Source organism: Leptonotus elevatus, chromosome 10, assembly GCF_054856555.1.
Source record: "Leptonotus elevatus isolate MCC_2025b chromosome 10, RoL_Lele_1.0, whole genome shotgun sequence".
Taxonomy (NCBI): domain Eukaryota; kingdom Metazoa; phylum Chordata; class Actinopteri; order Syngnathiformes; family Syngnathidae; genus Leptonotus; species Leptonotus elevatus.
The window spans coordinates 1,660,254-1,673,476 of record NC_141248.1 but is presented as its reverse complement, the minus strand read 5'-3'; the positions used below and the strand labels follow the sequence as shown (position 1 = coordinate 1,673,476).

General features: G+C 37.6%; 1 protein-coding gene across 1 annotated transcript in view; it reads left to right on the top strand.

The window, feature by feature from the left end:
* The window catches only part of plxnb1b (plexin b1b), a 125,288-nt gene that overhangs the window by 26,010 nt on the left and 86,055 nt on the right, over positions 1-13,223 (top strand). Inside the window, exon 2 of the mRNA XM_086086181.1 lies at positions 6,022-6,082. The gene's annotated coding sequence lies outside the window, so the exon portion shown is untranslated. The remainder of the gene's footprint in view (positions 1-6,021; positions 6,083-13,223) is intronic.

Sequence of the window (13,223 nt, the reverse complement as noted above, 5' to 3'; positions counted from 1 at the left end):
AACACTGGAGACAAATGTCGGAGTCTAAGAGTCCCATTTTCTTCATCATATATTGAGTAATGTATGTTCTATGAATAATTTTATATTGGATAAGTTGTAAATTTGTGTGTTTTGTCATTTAAATACATTTTCACAAACTTGAATCCAAAAGTCAGATTCCTGAGCTATAGACAAGTCCGTTTCCCATTTCAAGATGGGTAAAGACGTTTTATCAGTATATGAAAGTAACTTTTATATTTTAATAAAAGTTTAATTGCTGCTGTATTCATGTGTGGGCGTATGTGACCATTAGTTTTAATTTCTGTTACTACTCTTAAGAATAGTGGAAGCATTGACCAGAAGTGTTTTAAAAATATAGCCGGATAACCATCCGGGCCAGGTGCTTTGCCATTTGGCATACTATCTAGAGCACTGTACAACTCGTTTATAGTAAGTGGTGCATCTAACATATCTTTATATTCAGTAGTTAACTGAGGTATATTTAAGCTACTGAGGAATGCCTCAATATGCTCTGGGTTAGGCTTATTAGTTTCTGAGTATAGGTTGTGATAATAATTATAAAAAATTTGATTAATTTCTTCTGGTGATTGTGTACATTCACCAGTTGTCCCTTTAATAGCCATTATAAGCGATTTTTCCCGATTACGTTGAAGTTGGTTTGCAAGAAATTTACCTGATTTGTTATTATATTCAAAGTTGTTGTATCTCAATTGTTGTATTATAAACTCTGTCTTTTTAGTTAACATATCGTCTAACTGTATTTTTGTATTTTGTAAGTCAGTCCATATTTGGTTATTTGGGTTTATTGCGTACTCATCTGTCAGTTGTTTAATTTTATCTTCCAAGTCTTTTTCTAATTTTTGATCCTGTTTCTTTTTATAAGATGAATATGATATAATTTTACCTCTAATTACTGCTTTCCCAGCTTCCCAGAGAAGAGATGGAGATAGGTCTGGAGAGTCATTTATTTCCAAAAAGTCTGCCCATTGTTTTCTTATAATTTTGTCAAATTCTGCGTCGTTTAGCAGTGAGATGTTAAAACGCCATGTCAGTGGTGGTTTAAAGGTATAATCAACTTGTAGAGAAAGGGAGACTGGTGCATGGTCGCTAATAATAATAGGATGTATTTTTGTAACAGTTTTATCAGCAATAGAGTTATTTGTAAGAAAAAAATCAATTCTTGAAAAGGACCGGTGCACAGCGGAAAATAAGGTAAATTCCTTCTTATTTGGGTTTTTAAGTCTCCAGTTGTCGACGAGGCCAAAGTCATCCATATATTCCCCTATTACTTTTGTAGATTGTAATCGCCTTATACATGTTGTTTTATTAGAACGATCTATTAATGGATTTAAGACTGTGTTAAAGTCTCCTCCAATAATAATAGTAGAGTTCGCTGCTAATTCAAACATCTTAGAGAAAAATTCATGGAAAAAGGCCGGATCATCATTATTAGGGGCATATAAATGACCAAATGTATATATTTTATTAAATATAGTCACCTGAATAATAATGTATCGGCCCTCTGGGTCTGTTATTGTATTATTTAGAGTAAAGAGTCAATTCTTATGTATGAGTATACAGACTCCCCTTTGTCTACTGTTATAAGGGGCAGAGTACGCTTGGCTAAAATTCTTATCAATAAGTAAATTTTCTTCAGAATTTTGTAGGTCGGTTTTTTGTAAAAGGCAAATATCTGCTTTTCATTTTAAGAGATGGTCTAAAGTTTTTATTCTTTTAGCCTGTGAGCGAGCGCCACAAACATTCCAGGAAACCAGAACTAATTTATGCATACAAACAATATAAACTCAGTCCTGTGTATATATCTGTATAGGCCATTTGTCAATACTGGCATGTTATAGGATAGAATCAAAGTGGTTAGGTGATTTATGTAATTTGTGTAAAATATGAGGTAACGTGTAAGTAAATATAACAGTGAAAAAACGGGTAGGGAGGTGAAAGTGAAGGAAATTATACACGTAACATAAACATAACAATACACCAGTAACTGGTAACCTAAGCGAAATTTTTTGTTTAAATATACTTTAGATATAGTTGTGTTATATTATATTTATAATATAGCCTAAACATAATGAGTATTCATATTTTAGGTTTTATAACCACATATACAGTATATGTATACATCTAATAATCAAACTAAGTTTAGTTCCACCAATGCCAATTAGAACAGCCAGGGAGTGGAGTTGGGGTTCCGGAATAGTTGGCCATCGATATATAACTTATCAACGGCTATCGTAGTCCGTTTACCCTCCTGCCTATTTTGTCTCATTATAGGAAACAGTACCTTTCGCCGCTCATTAATCTCTCTCGGGAATTGATCATTCATTCCAAATGAGGTCCCTTTAAGCTCCCGTCCTTTACTTTTAACAAATTATTTCTGTTTAAAATGCTCAAACTTGGCGATAATAGGACGGGGTTTGTTGCCCCTACGGGCTCCAAGCCGATGTACCCGGTGAAAAGAGATGTTATTTACCATCTCCTGAGGAATTTTTAACGACGTCGTCATAATTTTTTTTGTCTCAACATCTGGATTGTCAGAGGTATTCTCGGATATGCCTGAGAATATTAAATGTTCCCGCATACTACGGGATTGGACATCCAGAACAGTTTCTTTTAGCGTTTTATTCTCCTTTTTAATGGTTTCCAACTCGGCTAAAACAGCCGCGAGTGAAGAGCGTAACTCGGCATTATCTCGTTGGAGGTCACTTACCTGTTGGCTGACGAATTCCAAGCTTACCTTTAATTCTTTGACGTCCTCGCGGATGAGGCAGAGGACATCGAGTTTTTTATTTATGGACTCCAGCATACTGACCAAAACGTCCGTAGTGGTTAGGTCGTCCGTGTCCGTCGCTGAGTAATTTTTCCTCTTCTTCGAAGGTTTCTCGGCGGAAGGATCCTCCATCGCGCAGCTGTAAAAATATCCGTCGATGAAACGTTCAAGGTCTTCCTCGCTGGGTGGTATTCCAAATCTGCCGGATGAAAGAGAGAAGAGAAAAGCCAAGATATATGATGGTTAAATTCGGATTAGTTTAGCATAATAGAGCTAGTTCTATCTTAGCAGCAGGGTGCGCCATGTTGGGGTTTCCCGGTCTCGCTGTAGGTCTCGCGATAGTCACAGCATCTCGCGATAGCTCCCTCTCTCCTTCCCCTCCTTCCACAATATTTATCGTATTGTGATGTGAGGCGGCGGTACACTTGATGTGGTGTATCCTTTTTAAGTGGGTCTGCATGTTTGTCGTGCTGCCGTTGTACGGCTTCTTCACGCGGCATTCTTTGCAAATGACGGACGTTTTTTCAAGCTTTCCGGGTTTTTTTGCAAATCCGCAGTGTTTCCAAACATATGATTTAAACGTTGCGGGTGCATTACATATATAATCCTCCTCGCTGCTGCTCGCTCGGACGTCCATGATGTTTTACTAGTGTACTGTGGGTGCCTCACGGCTTCCGTATGGTGCATTCACTGCGCCCTGGGATTTTGGGGAACAGCAGATTGGATGAAGTTTACAATGAATAAAACGGCGCTGTCAGATTTTACCGATACCCGCCAACGCATCAAGATGGATCTAGATTGCACACGTCTATTACATCAATACCCAGTGAATAAGCCAACGCACTCGCATCGTACATGTGCGCATCGATGCATCCATACATATATATTATTTTCCACACCCCTAGTCGACACATGATTACTGCTTTCATGGCAGAAGCTTGACCCGGATTTCATTCGCTGGCTTGAGCTAAAAAAAAATGACGCATTGTGCTTGTCCTCATAGGAAATGTGTTCTACCTTCAGACATAACAATACCGCTTTTGTCCATATGGCGCCGGCAACATAAACTAAAAGTTCCGTAGTGTTGCTTTAAAGCAACAGCTTGATTAAAAACAAGTTTAAATGCTTAAATGAAGACGTGACGATGCACTGACGGAAGACAGCGCATGCACAGAACACTCTGAAGAGTCGTAATTTTGTGAATGGTAAAACATTATCTGCAAATATGCAAACCCGCAAGTGCCAAACCGCGAGTATGCAGGAGTCGGCTGTATTGTATTTACTGTACAGTCCTGGATAAATAAAGGTTGGATCAAATTTCAAACACATGTTTGAGGCTACACCAAAAATAAAGGGATATGGCTCATATACTTTTAGAAAAGCGTGTCTGTGTATTGTACGACGACCCTTTTTTTTTTTTAATGAAAAACTAAATATTTATGGTTAATGCAGTAACATGTTGGCATACCCCAAATGTACCTATTTATTTGGACATATATTGACTGGCTTGACTCATTTTGATAAACTTTAAATATATATATATATATAAATATACAGTGCTTCTCAAAAGTTAGTGAACCTCTTGAGCAATTTGGATTTTCCAATTGTTTCAACCTGATTTTGTTGTTCAATCTGAACCGATACATTTGATATGAAATAACAAGTGTAGGTTTAGCATTTCAATGCATTGTTCTTTTTTCTTTTTTTTTATCAATTGTGTAGTCAAGACTAAATTAAAAATAGTTTTTGGTCAATTCATGTAGATGCAAAACTAAGCGAACCCTGAGTTGCATTGCTTAAAACAAGCAGTCAAGTAGGATCAGGTAGGACAAATTGGTAGCTAAACTAACCACTGAAATGGAACTATAAAATGAGAGAGGTTTAGCGAAGAAATTGTGAATCACTGACTGAATATTGACTGAGACAATACCACATCACTTTAGTCTTAATCAGGTGAACCCATACAGGTCAGTCATGCTGAGAGGAAGAGAAATCTCATGGGACCTCAGGAAGTGGGTAGTGACAGCACATCTGTCTGGGGAAAGCTATAAAGTAATCTAAAAAAAATTAGCTTCATCATTCCACTGTGAAGCAGATCATCTGCAACTAGAGAACACTGAAAATTACTACAATCGAGCCTAGAAGTGGAGACCTTCTAAAATATCAGCAAGACCCACAAGACAAATGATAATTTAGGTGAAAGCCAACCTTTGCATCACATCGAGGGATTTGCAGACCTCTTTTGCTGCATCTGGGGCACATGTGCATGCTTCAACAATCAGAAGAAAAGTCAATCGACAAGGCTTTCATGGAAGGCTTGCTAGGTAGAAGCCTCTGCTCACAAAAAAGATCAAAGCTGCCCATCTCAACTTTGCCAGTGATTACCTGGACAACACTGAAGCTTTTTAGAAACCCCTTCTGTGGACAGATGAGTCCAAAATTGAACTGTTTGGTCACAACTGAAACAGTCATGTTTGGTGAAAAGTCAACACTGCATACCAGCAAAAGAACCTTCTCCCTACAGTGATGCAGGGTGGTGAGAATGTTAAGTTCTGGCCTGGCTTTTCATCCTCAGGACCTGGACAACTCCGCATAGTCCAGAGAATCATGAATTCAGGGGAATATTGTGAAATTCTGGATCATAACCTGAAGCCGTTCTTTGTGAAGTTACAGCCTGGTAGACGATGGATCATGCAACATGACAATAATCCAAAGCATTCCAGCAATACAAGCAAGGAATGTCTGAAAAACAGCAAGATTCATGTTCTAGATGTGCCCATTTAAAATTCTGACTACTGTGGCAGGACCTGAAGCGGGCAGTTTATGCTACACGCCCATCCAACCTCTGTCAATTGGAAAGGAAGAGTGGCAAAAATCCCCCAAAGTAGATGTGAAAGACTGATAAATCACGAAAGAAAGTGTTTGGATGAAGTCCTCATTGCAAAAAGAGGTGCAATGTCCGATTAAGTGAGAGGTTCACATACTTTTGCACCCATGAAATCTGAGTCAACAACTTTTGTTCAAGAATGAATGACAATAATATCATTCTTTTTGTTCAAGTCAGCATTTTCAATGTCTTATATATATATATATATATATATATATATATATATATATATATATATTCATCGGTCCATGTCTCTCAATTTTGTTTTGGTTCAAGTCTGTCCGTCATCTTTCGCCTTTCAGACGCTGCTGTGCATTCTCGCTAACTGAAGTCATGTTTCCTCTAGGTCTAGAAACTCAAGGAAACCATGGAAAGAAATAAAGGAAAATAGCAGTTTGACTCCACAGGCAAGTAAACAAAGCTAATTTTGTGTTGACTTGGTGTCCATAAACGAAGCAGAAAGTTTCCCTTAATTAATAAGAACAACACAATAGCGCATCCATTTGAGTTTATTCCATTTGCGGTGTCATGTCCACTTTCCCCCTACCCACAAACATCATCCCACTGGCTATTTAAAGCATCAGCGGCTGCTCCCAATTTCTCCTCCCCATACTAAACCAGTAGCCCTGGCCACACAAACAGACTCCTCCCTGCTGAGACTTTAATCTGCTTTCATATTTCCCTTCCCTTACTCATCTTCTTGACTTCCCTTGTGTCTGCTGGCTGACCTTTGTTACACAAACAAACTCATGTTCCTCCCTCCTTCTATCGTACCCATTTCTTGTCTTAATTCTTCTATTCTATCCAACTTTTCTGTCAGGCTCCTCTCCTCTTGGCACTCTTACAAAAACCTCTGTTTTGATTACACTACAAATCCAAGTGTGGGGGTTGTTATGTTTTTAGAGACCCCGAACTCACATTTTTACAGCTGAAAATTCTCAACTGTAAAAAAAAAATAATAATAATTACGCTGCATGGAAGCCAAACCCTCCTTTGAAACCTTACTTTGAAACACAATACGTTTGGGTCAGCCAGGTTACTACAGGTTACTTTTTCCCCCCTCCAATGCGTTTCAATAAGTGTCAATTAGACATGGATTTGCGATATGGTAGGTTTTATACTGTAGATTAAATGTACAAGTTGTTCAATTCAATATAGTTCTCCATCTTATGATTAAATTGGAGATTGAGTATCGTTTTTTTCCCCAAAACTTGCTGATAGACTCCAAAAATCCTGAATTCGTTGAAGCAGTTTCCCCCCCTAAATAAACAGTAAATAAACAAGTTATTTAAATAGATAATCTTATGATCGAATCTGTGATCGGAAATCTTTTTTTTTTTAACTCTTAAATTCTTCTTCTTATCGGCGATCATGATTGGCCTGATTGTGCAAAGCCTAGAAAAAAGCAACGTTTCTAACCTGAACTTAAAAGCATTTACACTGACTCGGGGTTGACCTAATCAGTACAGACTTTAGAAACAGGTGGTTTGTTAGGTGTAGTAACCACGAGCTAGTGAAATTAAGTCATTTTGTTATTAAATACTGCCCCAAAGAGAAAGACGCTAGAGATGAATGGGCTCCAGACTAACTTGTTTTGTTTTGTTTTGTTTTGTTTTTGCTAGAAACACGGTTGCGATTAATGTGAAATTTTAGGGTAGAAAATTTAGCGGCACACATGAATAAAAGTGTGGAGCAGATGTATGTCAGCAACTAAACATTTTCAAGAATAAAAAAAATAAATCTATATTTACTATCTAAATATATACTAATCTATACATACTATAGTTATATATATATATATATATATTGTATTGAATAAATCAAAACTTAAATGAAAACAAATGTGCTGCCAATATTTTGTTATTGGAGATTATTTAAAGAAAGAATATATAATGAACATATAATAAAAATATTAACGTTGGAGTCTTTTGCACAAATGTCCCTGACATACTCTCATATATCCAGAAATATCCTGAAAAGTGATCATAGGGGGGGGTTGGCATCTCCAGTTATGTCTGAAATGTCTTTATATACAAGTTGGTGTTTTTTGGTTGTTTTTTGGGGTCAATAAGAATTCTGTTCCTAAATGTTCTCTGTTCCTGATTTGGAACTTCACGAAAGTGTTAAAGAACAAGTGAACATGTTTATCTCCACAGCAATACAAGGTGACTTTGCTAGAGCCAGGTAGCCATGCTTGCATCAAGCAAGACAATATTATCAAATTGTGTCCTTTAGGTGTCCTCTTGTCTGTCAGGAGCTGAATGTGCCATGTCCAAATTTTAAATAACTTACAAACGAGACAGACAAATGAGGATTCTGGGCTTTCAATTTGATAATTTGTTGTTGTTGTTTTCAAAGTCACCTTACTGTATTTGTCCTTGTTTCTTTGATAGGTAGAATATGATACACTATCACTGCCTGACATTTTTTCCCCACTTTATTATATAATGCTTTAATAATTTTTTCTGTTCTTACATGGGTGGTTCTCAGAAAACATGGCCAACAAGTAAAATATAAAAATATATATAACATACCATGTGCGCCTTGTAACCCAGTAGCAGATAAATCCAAAATAATCAAAAGTCCACACGACATCACACTGCCCCGCTCGCTCTCTCTCTCTCTCTCTCATTTACAATGTAACATACCATGTGCGCCTTGTAACCCAGTAGCAGATAAATCCAAACAATTAAAGTCCACACGACATCACGCTGCCCCCCCTCCCTCTCTCTCTCTCTCTCTCTCTCTCTCTCTCTCTCTCTCTCTCTCCCCTATCCCCCCTCTCTCTCTCTCCCTCCAATCAGCATATACAATGTGTGTCCAAACCAGAAGTAATTCATTTTTTTGTGTGTGCTCTATGCAAAATGACTTTTATGAGCAAATTGAAAAAATATAATTGCCATTAATTCAAGCAATTTTAAGGAAATTTGCTATTATTCGGATGGTCTTTAAAAAAAAAAAAATCTGTCATTGTTTTTTAATTTTTATTTTATGTATCATAAGTACTAATGGTATCTGCACTTGGTATCGGTGAGTACTGAAGATTTGAGTATCAGTATCGGTCTTAAAAAAGTGGTATCGAACATCCCTAATCCTAAAACCTGACTGGAAAACCTCCATGACATTATGTTCATTCAAGAAAGACTCAACTGAGTGTACACCACTTTTATAAAACTATTATATCCATTCATCCATCCATCCACCCGTCTATCCATATATCCATTTTCAAAAGCACGAGCCTCAGCTGACTTTAGATGCAGTACACCCTGGGCTAGTCACCAGTAACCTAAGTCACAGGTCACATAAAGACACAACCAACCTCTCACTCTCACATTCAAACTTAGGGTCTTCAATAAACTTAACATGCATGTTTTTAGAAAATGTGAGGTAGCCGGTTTATCCAGAGAAAATCCATTGCAATTACGGGGAAAACAATGCAACCTCAACACAGGAATGCAGGTGCCGAGAGTGGAACCCCCAATTTCACAACTGTGATGCAGACTTGCTAACCACTAGATACCCTGACACCCAAAACTATTGTCTACTATTGATTATTGAATGAAAAGATTGAAGAATGATCTCTTGGTGGAAAGAGCGAAACTAACAGAGTAATGAACCACCCTCTGTTGCATACTGGACACTAGTGTGTTTTAGTGAGCTTGGATGAGTCATAAATCAAGCGTATGATATGTTCCACCTCCCCCCTTTTTTTAATCAGATGCGCATCTGGCCTGGGTTGGATTGGTTTCTCTGGGAATAGATTTAGACCATCATGTGATGCAGAAGGAGGGGTGAGGTGCACCATTATCCACTCTGTTTTATAGCATTATCAGACAAATTGATTTTTGGGGGGAACAGAGGTTTGTGAACGCGAAAACCAATATTACCACATTTTGACCCTGCATTTTACTATTGCATTTTGTAAGGTAAAAATGTTAGTTAAATCAGATTGAAAGAAAGCATTTACTATTAAAAACAAATGTTGGAAAAAATTTGAATCAATTGACAAAGAACATGCAGATTGACATTTCAGGATCAAATATGCATCTGGTTTCGGCCAAGTGGCATCTTCCAAGCTTGAAGGATGCTCTTCGTCTGAAGTCCTTCAGTTTCTCTGTTGTTGAAAACATGTCAATAGATTTACAATACACAATGCATATTTTATTAAAAGAGACAACTTATAGCAAAATAAATCACTAGCTGTCACCAGACCTAAGCAGCAATGATGAGGTACAAATGTAAGCTTCAGTGCGAGATGGTCCTCATTTGAAAAGAAAACATCTGTTGTTTTATTTGTAAATAAACAGCTGGTCTGTTTGTCATTAAATAAATTTAAAAAACTCACAAAAACACAGTATCCTCTCTACCTGTAGTACTGTGCCCCCCACCCCCCAGCTGCTTACGACTCAAGACAAAGAAGTAGAACACTACAAAATTAAAATAAGGAACTTTAATTATTAACACTACATAAAGACTGTAAGCTGTATAATGGTCTTGATGTGAAAATGGGGGACATGTAAAATAACAGTTGCATAAAGCATATATCTTTGTTTATCTGACAAAGATAATTTACAAAACTTTAAAACCTATAGAAAAAAATCCAGATATGACAATACATTGGTAAAAACGTTTTGTTACTGTTGTTTTTTTTATATTAAAAGAAAAAAATGAATAACGTTTGTCCTAATTATGTCTTGAGTTGTATTAACTATGTAATAATAATAAAAAGGAAACACCACAAAACACTTAGAGGCCATGAAAATGAATTGAGATTTTAGCAATTTACATTGGCTTCAAACCCTGTGAAATATTTGGCCTAACAGCTTTTACAAACATCCTTGCTAGTGTTGCTCATCAACTAATTAATTGTTAATGCCTTATAGCCAGATGGAAGCTTGAGTGCGGCCTGACCTCCAATGTCAGGTCATTCAGACTTTGTTTAAATGTGGATGTTGCTTTGTGTGATTTCAGAGCAGAAGCGGTAGCGGTTATCTGTCTTTCCAGTATAAATATATATCACACAGTGCGTGTGTGTGCATGTGTGTGTTTGTTTGCGCCTGCTGCCTGTCTGTGCGTAATGTGTGGTGGATTGTGACCCTTGTGCTGTCTGGGTCCCAATGGCGAATGGGCCTTTTCAAGTGGATATATTGTATTTGATTGGAGATATGGAAACACAAACAGGCGATTTGGCAAGGCAAATTAAAATGTAGGACACACATAAATGTGCAGTGTATGCCTTTTGATTGTAATTAGTTCAGCCATGTAAAAACAAGTGAGCTGCATACTGAAAACTAGTGCAGTATGACCAAAACTATATATCACAGTATTTTTCAAAATTTAGAAGCATGCAGCCAATGTGTGGCGATGTCCAATTTCAAAATAAAAGTCCAACAAGGAGTACTGTACATGGACATCATTACATTGTCAGGCTTAGTCTATATTAACATTTAACATTGTATTCTATCAGTATTACATATATTGATTGTTTATACTCAGTTACACTGCTGCTTCTCCCAAAACTTTTAAATGAGTTCCATTTTAACTCTTTGACTGCCAGACGTTTTCAGAAAAGGGATGCTGTGAGTGCCAGCTGATTTAAGCATTTTGACTGATCTTTCAAGGTCCACAGAAAATTCTCTGTTTGGACTATGGAAACACACATACTACCAAATGAAAGATTGAACTTTCATCTTTCATCAGAAAAAAAAAGTTTGTTTCTACCTTATTCCGTTCTTTAGTAATCAACAATAGAAAATGGTTAGTTTCATCCAAATGCGCTTGTTTTGGACCAAAATACGGAGAAATCAAGCTTTTAGTGAAACAATGTTATTTCATGCACTCTAGTGAATTTTGCACTTCTTTTTGTCCATGAATGATGCCACAAACATCTAAATAGTGCTTTACTTCTATAAAACACTACCACCAAGAATGAAAAAGTGTTTTTTGATAGCAAAATACGTTTATTTACATTCAACAGTGTAACAATTTGACAACAATTTGGCAAACTATTTACAAATGTGTGCAACTGTGGTACTATTTACAATTGTGTGGATGTTTCAACGACAGTTTTTCTTTTTGTGTAACACTCCCCTGCGTGCAAGGAGACACAACAGGATTTGCACAACAGATTAGTTTCACTGCGATTGCCTCTTCGCGTGCAGAAGCTACACTTTCTTGCCGGCCGTTTTTTCCGGGGAATAGCAAGTATATACTGCAGTGTGTGTTGCCATCAAGTCTATTATCAGGATCATGCTACGGTTACGTTACGGTGGTGTTACGTCTGGCTTCCTCATGTCCTTCAGTTCCTATACCGGGTGGTAAGAGATGTTCTGATCCATCTTATCCACTCCATTCATGGTGGCATCGTAGTCCAGAACCAGTGTCTTCTCCGTGATCAGACTGTACCCGCTCCTCCGATGAATATGCATCCATCGCCCGATCGAATGTCCGCTTGAGCAGCTCCGCGTTTTCCGGCGTTAGCAGCGCTAGCCGGTGAGGCTTACTACGTGATCATAACGGTCGCGTCAAGGGTTCCAACTTTGGCGTCAAGTCATCATCATCGTCGACATCATTGCGCTTTTTAGTATTGATAGATGCTTTCCGTCTTTGGCTTTCCTCCACCCGTTTCCCCCCCAAAAAAAAACAAAACATAGTGAACGTCTTTTAACGTCCTCTGCGCCCCTTCGTAGGTTTTTACTAAACGTTATATAACGTTTATGGCGGTCAAAGAGTTAAGTGTCCCAAAGACGTATTTATATGTTTTAATGGTTTTTTTTTTAATGCTAGATAGAGCATGCAGAAGGCTTTGATGCAGCCTCTCAACTGCAAAGAACGGTTGAAGAAATGGTAGTTATTACACAAACAGCCAGCAGGTGGCAGCAGTGCATAGGAAATTAACCAGGCGATGTTGAAAAACCCCTCAGTTACTCAGAATTCTAAATAGATTTGTGAATAATGATGAAACTAAGCTATATTCGAATGCTAATTGCTGCAAAACGGAAACAGATAGAAATATACTTTTTTTTTCCTGTTGAAAGAGACTTTAATCTTTCTTTTGGGAGGTTTCATGTTATCTATAGCAATACAACACACTATTCTGTGGGCCTTGCGAAATCTGTCAAAATCCAGTAAAACAGTGTGCGGTGTCTTAGCCTTTTTGGGTACAGTGATGTTTATATTCATTGTGGTTACTGCTAGCCCTATATGGCCACCACCTCACACATTTAAGCGCAGCTTTTGCATTGAATTGCGTAATATGGTTGCCATTTTGGGCAAGGAAACCAAAATACTGTAACTGAAGCACAGAGCCAGTCATCTTTATGTGACAGGAGAAAAAGCACAAAGTTGTGAGCCTTCCATGGCCATGCCAAAACAGTTCATGAACAAAATCTAGTCTGTAAGATGAGGTAAATTTTAGTTACCCAAAAAAAACAAGAAAAAAAACGTGTGGTTTGGAAACCAATGTACTATTCTATTCCAACTATACACGGGAAGGATAGAGCCCAGATTCAGAACTCTGAATCGGATGTGGTAACTGCTCATCCACAA